Below are 13,523 nucleotides of genomic sequence, written 5' to 3'. Positions count from 1 at the left end.
TTCCTGCACACAGTGCCTGACCCTGACTCCTCCCCTCCCCCATGTCCCAGCCAGTGAATAGTGTGTGGGTGAGTGGTGGGGGGGGGGGAGGGATGGGAAGGGAGAGACAGCCCCTGCATTCAGGGGCTGTCTCTCCCTTCCTATCCCTCCCAGGGAGTGGGGCTGGCTCTCCCTTCCCATCCCTCACAGGGAGTGGGGCTGCTTGCCCCTTCACCTCCCCCCACCCCCTCCCCTTCCCCTTCTCTCTCCCATATACCAGCAGTGGGGGATGTGAAGGGTGGGATACTTCAGCCCTTTCCAGTCTGAGCTTCTGAACTTACTTTTTTTCATCTTCTTTTTTATTTTCTCATTGTAGATGGATCATGATAGGGAGTCAGCCCAACCGTCCTCCTCAAAGGCCGATCGTGATGCTAGGTCCCGGAAGCCACGGTTCACACAGGCAGATGTGGACCTCCTAGCCCGGCTACTCCTCCTGGATGAGGAGCATCTCTACACCCCCTCAGGCAGCAGGCCTAACCTTCAAAGGGAGTCTGCAGCCTGGGTGGCTCTCCAGGAGGAGTTCTGCCGGAGAGCCTCTTACCCGCGTGAGATCGAAGATCTCAAGAAGAAAGGTGAGAGATAATGTTAGTGGTGTATTATATTTATTTATATTTATTTATCATTTTGAAATGATGTGATTTGTATTTGGGAATTTTGAATGCCACATTAAAAGATAGCTAATTTTTTTTTTATTACTAAATGTTATATATTGCATAAAAAAATAACCTAGCAGGGCATGTTGTGTTTGTAAGTAATTTATTAATCAATTAATGTTATTCTATTTCCTTTCTACCTCTAATTCTCAGGTCGGCATCTGAGACTTCACGAGGGTGATTGGCTTGAGGAGGTCCGCCTGACTTTAGCGCGTCCTTCGCCTGGTAGGCTGTTTGAGAATACTCCACAAGTACACAAATATTATTCAATTAATTGTAATGGAATTTGTGTTTAATATTGTTTGTGTCAGTTCCAATTCCTTTTTTTTAAATTTTAACTGTTGTTCTGTGAAATTTGATCTGTGTCTTCGTACAGAACCACACACCAGCAGGGACGAGGCAGGGCTTCCTGGGCCCAGTAGCTGTCAGCAGAGGAGGACGGAGCAAACCGTCACTGGTGGGCCAGGTATTATATTATTAGATAATTGAGCCCTGACCATTGACCAACATGCTGCAAATGTGAATGGGGGATAAATGTGAGACTGAGGGAAGGGGGTATTAGTCACTGTGAGAGGGGAGGGAGGCAGTGGGAGAAAGAGGATGAGTGAGGAAGAAGAACTGTAGAAGAGTGCCATGTTAAAAAATGAACTGAAAAACATTTTTTTTTAATGTAGCACGTGTGTACGGGCTTAATGGCTTGTATTTTGGCCCACAGGGCCAGTATGTATGTTGTAGTACTAGTAGTAGTAGTTTGTCTAGTATCTGTCTGAGGCAGAAAATCAAAATTATTGTTTGTGATCAGTCAGTTATATAGGGTGGGATAGATGTATGTTATGTTATATATTTATATAATATTATCTCTAATTATCTAGAATGATATCCCTCCACTCTCCCTCTCCGAGGTTGTAGACTATAAACTCATTTTTCCAAAACCCTACAATTTAGTAAACTAAGGGGTTGAATGTATTTTAATATTGTAAACTTGCTGGTGCGTACAATACTGGTTTGTGGCCCTCGAGGACCATAACTGCCCACCCCTGTTCTATATCTTATGTAGAATTTTTTACATTTCTTTACAGGGCAAGAAGAGGCAGCCACAGCCACCAGTGCCACTGCCAGTGCCCAAAGGATGGAGGCAGCCACAGCCGGGCCCAGCAGCACCAGCACCAGCACTGCTGCTTTACTCCTTGCAGGATCTCCTCCAAGCTGCGTATGTACTGCACATGCGCAGTTTGGCATGCTGAAGGAGCTCCTGCAGGGAGTAAACAGCATCAGGGCAGATGTCAAGGATGTGCAGAGGAGGCTGTCAGCCATGGAGGAGGCCTTTCAGGAGCTGAGGGCACAGGTATCTCCTCCTCATGAGATGCCTCGTGAGGAGGAGATGCCACTGCCCTCTGCTCCAGAGCAGGATCCTCCTCTCGGGTTGCCATTCTCCTCTCCACATCCTTGAGTACTGGGTGCTAAAACACAATTTTTTTTTGGTATGTTGTCATTGTAAAGTTATATTTTTATAACAGTGTTATTTAATTTCGTTATAGTTTTGTAGTTAATAAAATGTTTTAAATTTGAGAAATATTAGTGGACTCAATTATTAAAATTATTATAAATTGGGATTTATAGTCAACAGATTTTCTAACATGCACACAGCAATAAAATTACCAGTGTTATCAATTAGTCTTTCAGTTTCCAATCCAGTCCATCTGCAACTCATCAAGATCAGCCTCAGCTTCCCCCCATTTCTCCCAGACCACGACCTAGTCATGATTTGACTGTTAAGACTTCTTATACTATCACTTACTCCAGATAAAGAGTGAGAGTAAATATAAAGCTGCCAAATCTACACATACAGTAAATCTCTTATAAAATAGCGACTAACATACATAAATGTTGGCCTCCACTTGGGAACACCTAGACCATCCCTTTTTTCACACGTGTAGATTTACTCATGTTGTACTATATAAAGAAGTATATGCTATTTATGTAAACACGTAAATGCTGTTTTTTATTAATGCAACTTGAAAATTCAACTTAACATGTATCTGCTCCGCAGGGAGAAATAATTAAATCTCGGCCAGAGAAACCTTTTACTGACCACAGGGAGGTTAGGTAACTCATGACACAACTGGAGATGGTTTTGATTTAGGCACTAACTTACGTGGTCAGGCTTTATTTAGAGAGTGAGACAAATTGGTCCCTACAAACCAGGGTTTTCCAAATAAATAACCACTCACTCAGCAGGATTTTATGCATGATGTAAATTTGCATATACTGAGTCCCCATGATATGCAAATGTATTTCATGCATAATTCTTTGTGGATATTCTAAAAATCCAACTGGCTGTGGAATCCCCAGGACCGGTTTGGTAAGCTGAGCTATAAACTGTCTCAGCCTGAAAAATAAACCATGCCCCTATCACAGTATGATATACATTAACTGCTTAGAGAGACTATGGTCAAAACTCAAAAGTACTTTAACTGCCTGTTTTCTAACAGCTGCTAAATAAGCGCACACAGTTGATAGACACAAACTTAGGTTTCTTTCTTGCACATACAAAGTCCTTATTCATCAAGCTGACAAGATAGATGATAACAGCACAGCAGACACCTGAGGTGAAGAGGCAGGGGCAGTTCTATCATGAGGCACTGGCAGTGCTTCTGCTGAATGCTCCATCCTGCTGTGTTCCCAAATGACCTTGCATCCCCATCCTAGACAAGAGACTCACTCCTCCTCCCAGTCACAGCGAATTTTCACATTATGAAGCAGCGGAAGGTTGATTTTGATGAAAACCAATTCCTCTACTAAGTCTGGATTCAAACGTGCACGGAGTGGACTCACAATATTCCCTGTCAATGAAAATACTCGTTCACTTTGCACACTGGTGGGTGGGCAGGAAAGAAAGTGTTGTGCTACTCTGGTAAGATAAGGCCACATTGAAGCTTTTTCTGCCCAATATCTCAGGGGATCTGACTCCATGCTCTCAACTGGCTCAGAGAGAAAATTATTCACATGAATTTCTGCAACCTTCTCTTGCAGGTGCTGCTGGTTAGCAGCCCCACCACTCTGAAATGTGACAAATTTTGCTCTTGCTATTGAAATAGGACCAGTTTCATGAAATTTGGGAGGAGAATGGGTTGTCATCATGGGAGGGAAGCAGCTGGTGGAACTGGAAGCAGCTGAGCAGGATGGAGTGGGAGGAGTTGAAATCTTTTTAACCATTTCAATCAACTTATTTGTCCAGGATGCAAGAGTATTGCACTTGAGAGCAACATTGCCTTTCACACGTGGGTCACACATAGTAGCTAAGATATAGCTATCCTTCTCCATTAGAGGTTTCAACCTTTTCTGTACTTGCTCTTTTAAGCATCTCACAAGCTGCAACACTTCCTTCGACAAATCTGTCTGATGCAGATATTCCTGTAATACCTGCTCCAGATCATATATTACAGGAATGATATCACCTAACGTGGCTGTAGCTGCACTCAGTGCATCAGTATATACTTTGAAAGGCTTGAGGACATGCACCATCTGTGCAATGTTTGTCCAGTCCTGACATCCAAGTGGATTTTCCAATCCAATTTCAGATTCCATTGCCAAATCATGCAGAGGTGTCTGTTGTTCAGACAACCTCTCCAACATAAGATAGGTGGAATTCCATCTGGTAGGCACATCCTGTACGAGGTTATGCAATGGTGCCCTAACTGCTTTTTGTTTTTCTCTGAGTTCCTTCCCACTTTTCACACTGCGATTGAAATGCCCAGTTATTTTGCGGCACTTTTCAATCAACCGCTTCAGGGCTTGACGACTAGTACCTTGCACTTCCTTGGCACCTAGCCCCAACGCATCCCTCACTACCAGGTGCAGTGTATGTGCAAAGCATCGGATGCCTTTGAATCCACCATCCTCCAGAGCCTTAATCATATTGGCAGCATTGTCAGTAATGATATATCCATTTAAACATTCCATATCACTGCTTCTAAGTAGCCCTTTCCATCCTTCCATCATCCCCTGAATTGTCTGTAAGATATTTGCAGAAGTATGTCTCTGGTCTAGCACTTGAGCATGCAGTAAAGCCCACCGGTATCCTGGAGAAAGCTTTTTGGAGCTGCTGGTGCTACTGCCACTGCTTGTGCTTGTGCTGTCAGTTAATGCCTCATCCAGCTGCCACCAATGTGCTGTTAGAGACAAATATGCATGTGTTGCATTCTTACTAGTCCAAAGATCAGTGGTGAGATGTATGCTCCTTCCCTTTGCCCTTGCCATCACAATCTGCATTTCAGCACGACATTGTGAGTACAGGGAAGGAATCACCTGACGGGTAAATGTAGTTCTTGAAGGAATTTTGTAGTCAGGGGCTAAAAGATGGATCAGCTTCTTAAATCCACTATTCTCTACAATCTGCAGTGGCTGATCATCCTCAGCAATCATTACAGCAATTTGTCGTGTCACCACTTTGGATACTACTTGCTTCCTAGTCTGTGAAATTGAAGAAGGACACCACCCCATCTGCTCAACAGTAGCTTGCCGCTGCTGCCGGGGAAGAGGAGAAGAAGAAGACTGCTTCTGCTTCACATACACACAATCTTCTGAAGTAATTTCCTTCTGTGGCTTCCCTGCAGCTTCTTCTGCAAGCAACAGTGCTTTATGTTCTCTTTCAAGGTGATATTTCATGTTGGTGGTAGTAAGATGTCCAATAGTTCTTCCACGGCTCACCATCCTTTTACAATGGATACATTGAGCACATCTCCAATCATCCGTAACATTAAAATGATTCCAAACCTTAGATGTTTTTCTACTGTCCCTTACTCTAGGCTGGACATTTCTTGTCAGTGTTGTCATCAGAGTAGGAGTAGTAGTACTAGGAGTAGAAGTAGCAGAAGTTGTTCTTGTAGTAACCTGCAAAAGTTCAACTGGTTTAGGACTAGAGAGGATACTACTGGCGCTGACAGTGGTTTTTTTGACAATCGGACTACCATCATCTGATTCATCATCACTACTATCACTGTCATTGGCGGTGTTTTTCTCCTCATCCTGATTATCATCATTGTCATCCTCCTCCTCAGACTCAGAGTCCTCTGATTCTCTATTCAGCACTTTCTGTAGCACTTCATCCATCAATAAACTTTGCTGCTGCCGCACAGATTTCACTTTCACCTTTCCAGATTTTGCTCCTTCCTTGTCCTGCAAGTTACCTTGCTCCTTTACATTCGCTGAAGTAGAAGGGGTATCATCAAATCGCAGTTTTTTTCCTACTGACTGGAATTTTCTTTCCAGTAGCACTCTTCTTCTTGCCAGCAAACATTTTAAAACGTTATGGCTGCAAGTCCAGTCCAGTACCAACAAGTAAGCTGGCACAGCAGTGTACTGAGCAGCACCTAATAGATAAGATATATAGAAGGGTTAAATACAGTTAGTGAGTGACTTCGTCAGTCAGTGACAGGTCACTGTGTGATTAGTAATCTGACTAGTGGCTCACTGGCGTGGCTAGTAGCCACTAGCCACTAGCCAGCCACTAGCCATTGACACTAGGCTACCCCATAATATTATATTTACTTATACTTGCACTACTAACACAAACAATTTATTTATAAATTTAAGGCTCACGTGCATTTGCAAGTCCAGGACCAACACAGGGGTAGTGGCTGGCTAGTGTAAGACAACACACTAGTTTACTAGTAAATTGGGGGAAGGGGGAGGGGAAAGGGAGGGCGAGAAAACCGGCAGACTAAAGCAACCCTAAAACCCACCCCGACCCTTTAAAATAAATCCCCCACCCTCCCGAACCCCCCCAAAGTGCCTTATATTACCTGGGGTCCAGTGGGGGGGAGGGCAGGGAAACCGGCACACTAAAGCAACCCTAAAACCCACCCCGACCCTTTAAAATAAATCCCCCACCCTCCAGAACCCCCCCAAAGTGCCTTATATTACCTGGGGTCCAGTGGGGGGGAGGGCAGGGAAACCGGCACACTAAAGCAACCCTAAAACCCACCCCGACCCTTTAAAATAAATCCCCCACCCTCCCGAACCCCCCCAAAGTGCCTTATATTACCAGGGGTCCAGTGGGGGGGAGGGCAGGGAAACCGGCAGACTAAAGCAACCCTAAAACCCACCCCGACCCTTTAAAATAAATCCCCCACCCTCCCGAACCCCCCCAAAGTGCCTTATATTACCTGGGGTCCAGTGGGGGGGAGGGCAGGGAAACCGGCAGACTAAAGCAACCCTAAAACCCACCCCGACCCTTTAAAATAAATCCCCCACCCTCCCGAACCCCCACAAAGTGCCTTATATTACCAGGGATCCAGTGGGGGGGAGGGCAGGGAAACCGGCACACTAAAGCAACCCTAAAACCCACCCCGACCCTTTAAAATAAATCCCCCACCCTCCCGAACCCCCCCAAAGTGCCTTATATTACCTGGGGTCCAGTGGGGGGGAGGGCAGGGAAACCGGCACACTAAAGCAACCCTAAAACCCACCCCGACCCTTTAAAATAAATCCCCCACCCTCCCGAACCCCCCCAAAGTGCCTTATATTACCAGGGGTCCAGTGGGGGGGAGGGCAGGGAAACCGGCAGACTAAAGCAACCCTAAAACCCACCCCGACCCTTTAAAATAAATCCCCCACCCTCCCGAACCCCCACAAAGTGCCTTATATTACCAGGGGTCCAGTGGGGGGGGAGGGCAGGGAAACCGGCACACTAAAGCAACCCTAAAACCCACCCCGACCCTTTAAAATAAATCCCCCACCCTCCCGAACCCCCCCAAAGTGCCTTATATTACCTGGGGTCCAGTGGGGGGGAGGGCAGGGAAACCGGCACACTAAAGCAACCCTAAAACCCACCCCGACCCTTTAAAATAAATCCCCCACCCTCCCGAACCCCCCCAAAGTGCCTTATATTACCAGGGGTCCAGTGGGGGGGAGGGCAGGGAAACCGGCAGACTAAAGCAACCCTAAAACCCACCCCGACCCTTTAAAATAAATCCCCCACCCTCCCGAACCCCCACAAAGTGCCTTATATTACCTGGGGTCCAGTGGGGGGGAGGGCAGGGAAACCGGCACACTAAAGCAACCCTAAAACCCACCCCGACCCTTTAAAATAAATCCCCCACCCTCCCGAACCCCCCCAAAGTGCCTTATATTACCTGGGGTCCAGTGGGGGGGAGGGCAGGGAAACCGGCACACTAAAGCAACCCTAAAACCCACCCCGACCCTTTAAAATAAATCCCCCACCCTCCCGAACCCCCCCAAAGTGCCTTATATTACCAGGGGTCCAGTGGGGGGGAGGGCAGGGAAACCGGCACACTAAAGCAACCCTAAAACCCACCCGACCCTTTAAAATAAATCCCCCACCCTCCCGAACCCCCCCCAAAGTGCCTTATATTACCTGGGGTCCAGTGGGGGGGAGGGCAGGGAAACCGGCACACTAAAGCAACCCTAAAACCCACCCCGACCCTTTAAAATAAATCCCCCACCCTCCCGAACCCCCCCCCCCCCAAAGTGCCTTATATTACCTGGGGTCCAGTGGGGGGGAGGGCAGGGAAACCGGCACACTAAAGCAACCCTAAAACCCACCCCGACCCTTTAAAATAAATCCCCCACCCTCCCGAACCCCCCCAAAGTGCCTTATATTACCAGGGGTCCAGTGGGGGGGAGGGCAGGGAAACCGGCAGACTAAAGCAACCCTAAAACCCACCCCGACCCTTTAAAATAAATCCCCCACCCTCCCGAACCCCCACAAAGTGCCTTATATTACCTGGGGTCCAGTGGGGGGGGAGGGCAGGGAAACCGGCACACTAAAGCAACCCTAAAACCCACCCCGACCCTTTAAAATAAATCCCCCACCCTCCCGAACCCCCCCAAAGTGCCTTATATTACCTGGGGTCCAGTGGGGGGGAGGGCAGGGAAACCAGCACACTAAAGCAACCCTAAAACCCACCATGACCCTTTAAAATAAATCCCCCACCCTCCTGATTTTTAAAATCATTTAAAAAAAATTGAGTAGGTTAATATAAGAGATGACTGTAGTAGATTGAATAAAGATCTGATGTTTCTGCTCTCCTCACACCAAACAAAAGCAACACACAAGCAGAGAAGCCCTTCTTACAAAGCTGAGCTAGTGAGTTAAGTAGGAGGAAAAGTAAACATACTGGTGCCAGTGTGGCTACTTAAAAAATACACTTACCAAGTTACCAACAATCAATTACATATATTTGAACTGTGTACAGTTCCAGCCAGGACCACCTTTCTAAAATGCACTGTGATTGGCAATTTCACGTGCCTGCTAACAAAAATAATAAACAAACAAGTTCTAGTCACGTGACCTTGGTAACATCAATAGATAAGAGCACAGCCAGCCAATAGGAATACATATTCATTCCTAAGTGACCTTTACTGACCTGGGAAGTGTGAACACTTTGTTTCATTTTCTGTTGGTGTTCATGAGTTTCCAGTTCCATTTCCCATCCCCCCAACCATCACCTCAGTGGTAACATCAATAGATAAGAGGGCAGCCAGCCAATAGGAACACATATTCATTCCTAACTGACCTTCAGTGACCTGGAAAGTGTTTATTTGTATCATTTTCAGTTAGTGCGCACTAAATCGAGTTAGTGCGCACTAATGGGGAGTTAGTGCGCACTAACTCCCGTTAGTGCGCACTAACACGATTTAACGATTTTTAACGATAAATCGTTAGAATTTCTATTGTATTGTGTTCTATAACGATTTAAGACGATATTAACATTATCGGACGATAATTTTAATCGTTGAAAAACGATTCACATCCCTAATATACAGTAGTTCTAGTAATATAATAATGTATCTTTTTTGAATATGATTTTTAATATGGCACAACTGCAACAAATATGTACCGACAGCCAGGTTGCTCTGATTTGCTAAATGCTGTAAGGCTGCCTTTTGAAAAAGAATTTTAAGCCAAGTGACAAAGATGGAATGTGCTTGATCAATCATAAAGAAAACTGTATGAGTAAATCATCCGCCCACTGAATCTTGGCATGCTACACTAACATTTGTGAGAGATGCTGTGAGCTTTTTCATTTCTTATTAAATTAAGCAAACTAACATGGAAGATCTGAGTTTCAGGTTTTGTTATAGCCACAAAATGAGAAGGTCAGCAGTGTTTTGTAACTGTGAGTGATCTTGTACCTTCAACAAAATGGTCTTGAGTATGTTACTTTACAAAAAGGCCAGCCCATAATTAAATCTGGTTAAATAGCCACTACAGTAGACTAAAGTATTGCTAAAACCATTAAGAATATATATATATATATATATATATATATATATATGTCTTCACCCTTGGAAGCCGAAGCCCCCCTGGGAGGAGCCCGTAGGGGCCCGGCCGCTGGGACTTAGGCGGGTTGTGGATCAGGACAGGTAACTGGAACCAAACTAGGACAGTAGCAATACTGTAACTGGGTACGGATTCTGGAACCAGACAGGAACTATAGCAGGACTTGGGTACAGGAACCAGGCAGGAACTGTAGCAGGACTCGAGTACAGGAGCCAGGCAGGAACTGTAGCAAAGCTCGGGTACTGGAACCAGGCAGGAACTGTAGCAAAGCTCGGGTACTGGAACCAGGCAGGAACTGTAGCAAGCTCGGGTACTGAAACCAGGCAGGTACTGTAGCAGGCAGGCAGGAACCAAGCAGGTACTGTAGCAGGAACGGAGCGACGAAGCCAAGCGATTCACTCCAGGTCACAGCGCAACAGGAAACCAGGAAGCCAACCCGTTGCAAGACAAGGACTGGATGGCCGCGGCCGGCTTATCAAGGCCGCGGCGTCTGATGTCAGGAACTGGGCGGAGTCACCACTGGCGGGAAACGGGCTAGAAAGGCGCAGGGCGTCCTCAGGAACCTTCGCGGCGGCGCAGCCCCAGCGGGGACGCTGCCAAACAGGCCGCAAGCCAGGACTCTGGAGGCGGGAGCAGGTCTGGGAACAAGGAGGTAAGGGCCTGGCCACGGTGCTCGCGGCCAGGACCGCAACAGTACCTCCCCTCTTACGCCCCCTCTTAGCCGGCCGGGTTTACTTGGGTGATCCAGATGGAACTGCCGTATTAAGTCCTTGTCGAGGATATTACGGGCCGGTTCCCAAGAGTTATCCTCGGGTCCGCAACCCTCCCAGGCCAGCAAGTATTCCCATCAGCGTTGGTGGAAACGGACATCCAAAACTTCACGTACTTGATACGTAACCTCGTTCGATACTGAAGGGTCCGAGGGTTCAGGAGCCCGGGAGTGGTATCTGGACAACACAAGAGGTTTCAGCAATGACACATGGAATACATCAGGTATGTGCATGGAGGAGGGTAGGCGTAGATGACATGAGACTGCTCCCACTCATTCGGCCACTCAAAATTTCAGGGGCTAGTCTTTGAGACGGGATACGTAGCTGTAGATTTCTGGTGCTAAGCCAGACACGGTCTCCTGGGAGGAAGATAGGTGCTGGCTGATGATGCCTATCTGCCTACTCCTTGGCAGACAGGGCGGCTTTACGGATCTTTTCCTGGGTAGAGATCCACAAGGACCAAAGCTGGCAGGCTGAGAGTTGCACTGCCGGGAGTGCACTAGGTTCAGGCGAAGGTAGGGGCGGTCGAAGTTGCTTCCCATAAACAACGAGGAATGGCGAACTTCCAGTAGCAGCATGCATGTGAATATTATACGAGAACTCTGCCCACGGGAGTAACTTGGACCAATTATCTTGTCGTTCGTTCACAAAAGTAAGGAGAAAGGTCTTCAGGGTTCGATTGGTTCGTTCCGTTTGCCCATTACTCTGAGGATGGAACACAGATGAAAGACTAAGTTGCACATTGAAGCGCTTGCATCGGGCTTTCCAATAGCGAGCTGTAAACTGGGGTCCTCGATCGGAGACTATATCCTGCGGGAGACTGTGAAGTCTAATGATATGCTGAGCGAACAGGCTAGCCAGGTCAAGGGCAGAAGGTAGTTTTGGCAAGGGAACAAAATGCTCCATCTTGGAAAATCGGTCCACGGTTACCCAGATGACTGAATTACCCTCGGAGGCAGGAAGATCCACAACGAAATCAGTGGAGATGTGTGTCCAAGGCTCCACCGGGATGGGCAATGGTTGCAACAAGCCCCTGGGCTTCCCGATGAGCGGCTTTTGAACAGCACAAGTAGGGCATGAGCCCACAAAAGCTTGGACGTCCTGTCTCACCGCTGGCCACCAGTAGAAACGGTTTAACAAGTCTAAAGTCCCTTTCCAACCAGCATGACCCCCAGTGAGGGAGTCATGGGTCCAAGCGAGAACTGCTCTCTGGGAGCGACGTGGAACGACGGTCTTCCCTGGGGAGGAGACCAAGGCTGAAGAAAGACTTACTTTCACGGGGTCCAAGATATACTGAGGCGAGTCAGGAGTCTCTTCGACCTCAGAAGAGCGCGAAAGTGCGTCAGCTCGAACGTTCTTAGAGCCGGGTCGGTAGCGTAAGGTAAAGTCAAACCGATCAAAAAACAGCGACCAGCGGGCTTGCCTTGGATTCAGGCATTGGGCTTGCTTCAAGAATGCAAGGTTTTTGTGATTGGTGTAAATCGTCACCAGGTGATTGGCTCCCTCCAACCACTGTCTCCATTCCTCCAGGGCAAGTTTCACAGCTAGCAACTCTTTGTCACCCACACAGTAGTTAATTTCTGCCAGGGGGAATTTCCTTGAGAAATATGAACAGGGCAACAGCTGTCCAGAATCAGAGTACTGGCTCAGTACGGCCCCTACGGCCACATTGGAGGCATCAACCTCAACCACGAAGGGCCGGCTGCTCACGGCCAGGACCGCAACACATATAACATCTTACAGAGGGAGAAAGCTCTGTGGGTGGACCATTGCTGGGAGGGGGAAAAATTATAAATGTAAATTTGTAATGTAAAGTTTTGAAGGAATATCTGAATACAATTGTACATTTTTGAGAACCAGCAATATTTGGGAAAATCTGGTAATATATGGAATTTGTGGTAGGTTTTTAATGGGAGAACATTTTATATGATGTGAATGTGTTATTTGTTTTAATTGTATGAATTAAATAAATTGAATTTATTGTTATTGTTATTGGGTACTTTATGTGATTGTGGGGTTTTTTCTGTGCCAAGTTTAGAAAAAATCCCTGACCTGACACCATATGTTAGGATGACTGAGGGAAATTCTCTAGGCTGGAGCAAAAAAAAAAAAACAACCCACTGACTCCAGCCTATTCTAAGGCAGTTTCAACTTTTATTAACATAAACAGCAAATCAACATATCAGTAGACTGCCTATCTTTGCAATGTACTCAGAACACAACTTCTCAGAAAGGGTCAGGATCTCCTACTCCGGGACACCCCCTGGCTTCCTGACTCCAGCTAGGCTTGCAGGTTTTTTCCTCTCCCAGCAGGGTTCCATGCACAGTAGGAATGTGAATCGTTTTTTGACGATTTAAAATATCGTCCGATATATTTTAAATCGTCAAAAATCGTTAGGGCCATGATACAATACCAATTCCCCCGATTTATCGTCAAAAAATCGTAAATTGGGGGAAGGGGGAGGGCAGGAAAACGGCACACTAAAACCCCCTAAAACCCATCCCGACCCTTTAAATTAAATCCCCCACCCTCCCGAACCCCCCCCCCTTAAATGCCTTAAATTACCTGGGGGTCCAGCGGCGGTCCGGAACGGCAGCGGTCCGGAACGGCCTCCTGCAATTGAATCGTGTTGTCTTCAGCCGGCGCCATTTTGCAAAATGGCGGCGCAAAATGGCGGCGGCCATAGACCAACACGATTCGACTGCAGGAGGTCGTTCCGGACCCCCGCTGGACTTTTGGCAAGTCTTGTGGGG

The sequence above is a fragment of the Rhinatrema bivittatum genome, chromosome 4 (assembly GCF_901001135.1).
Source record: "Rhinatrema bivittatum chromosome 4, aRhiBiv1.1, whole genome shotgun sequence".
Lineage (NCBI taxonomy): Eukaryota > Metazoa > Chordata > Amphibia > Gymnophiona > Rhinatrematidae > Rhinatrema > Rhinatrema bivittatum.
The sequence above is the reverse complement of the archived record's forward strand: the minus strand, read 5'-3'. Positions refer to the sequence as shown.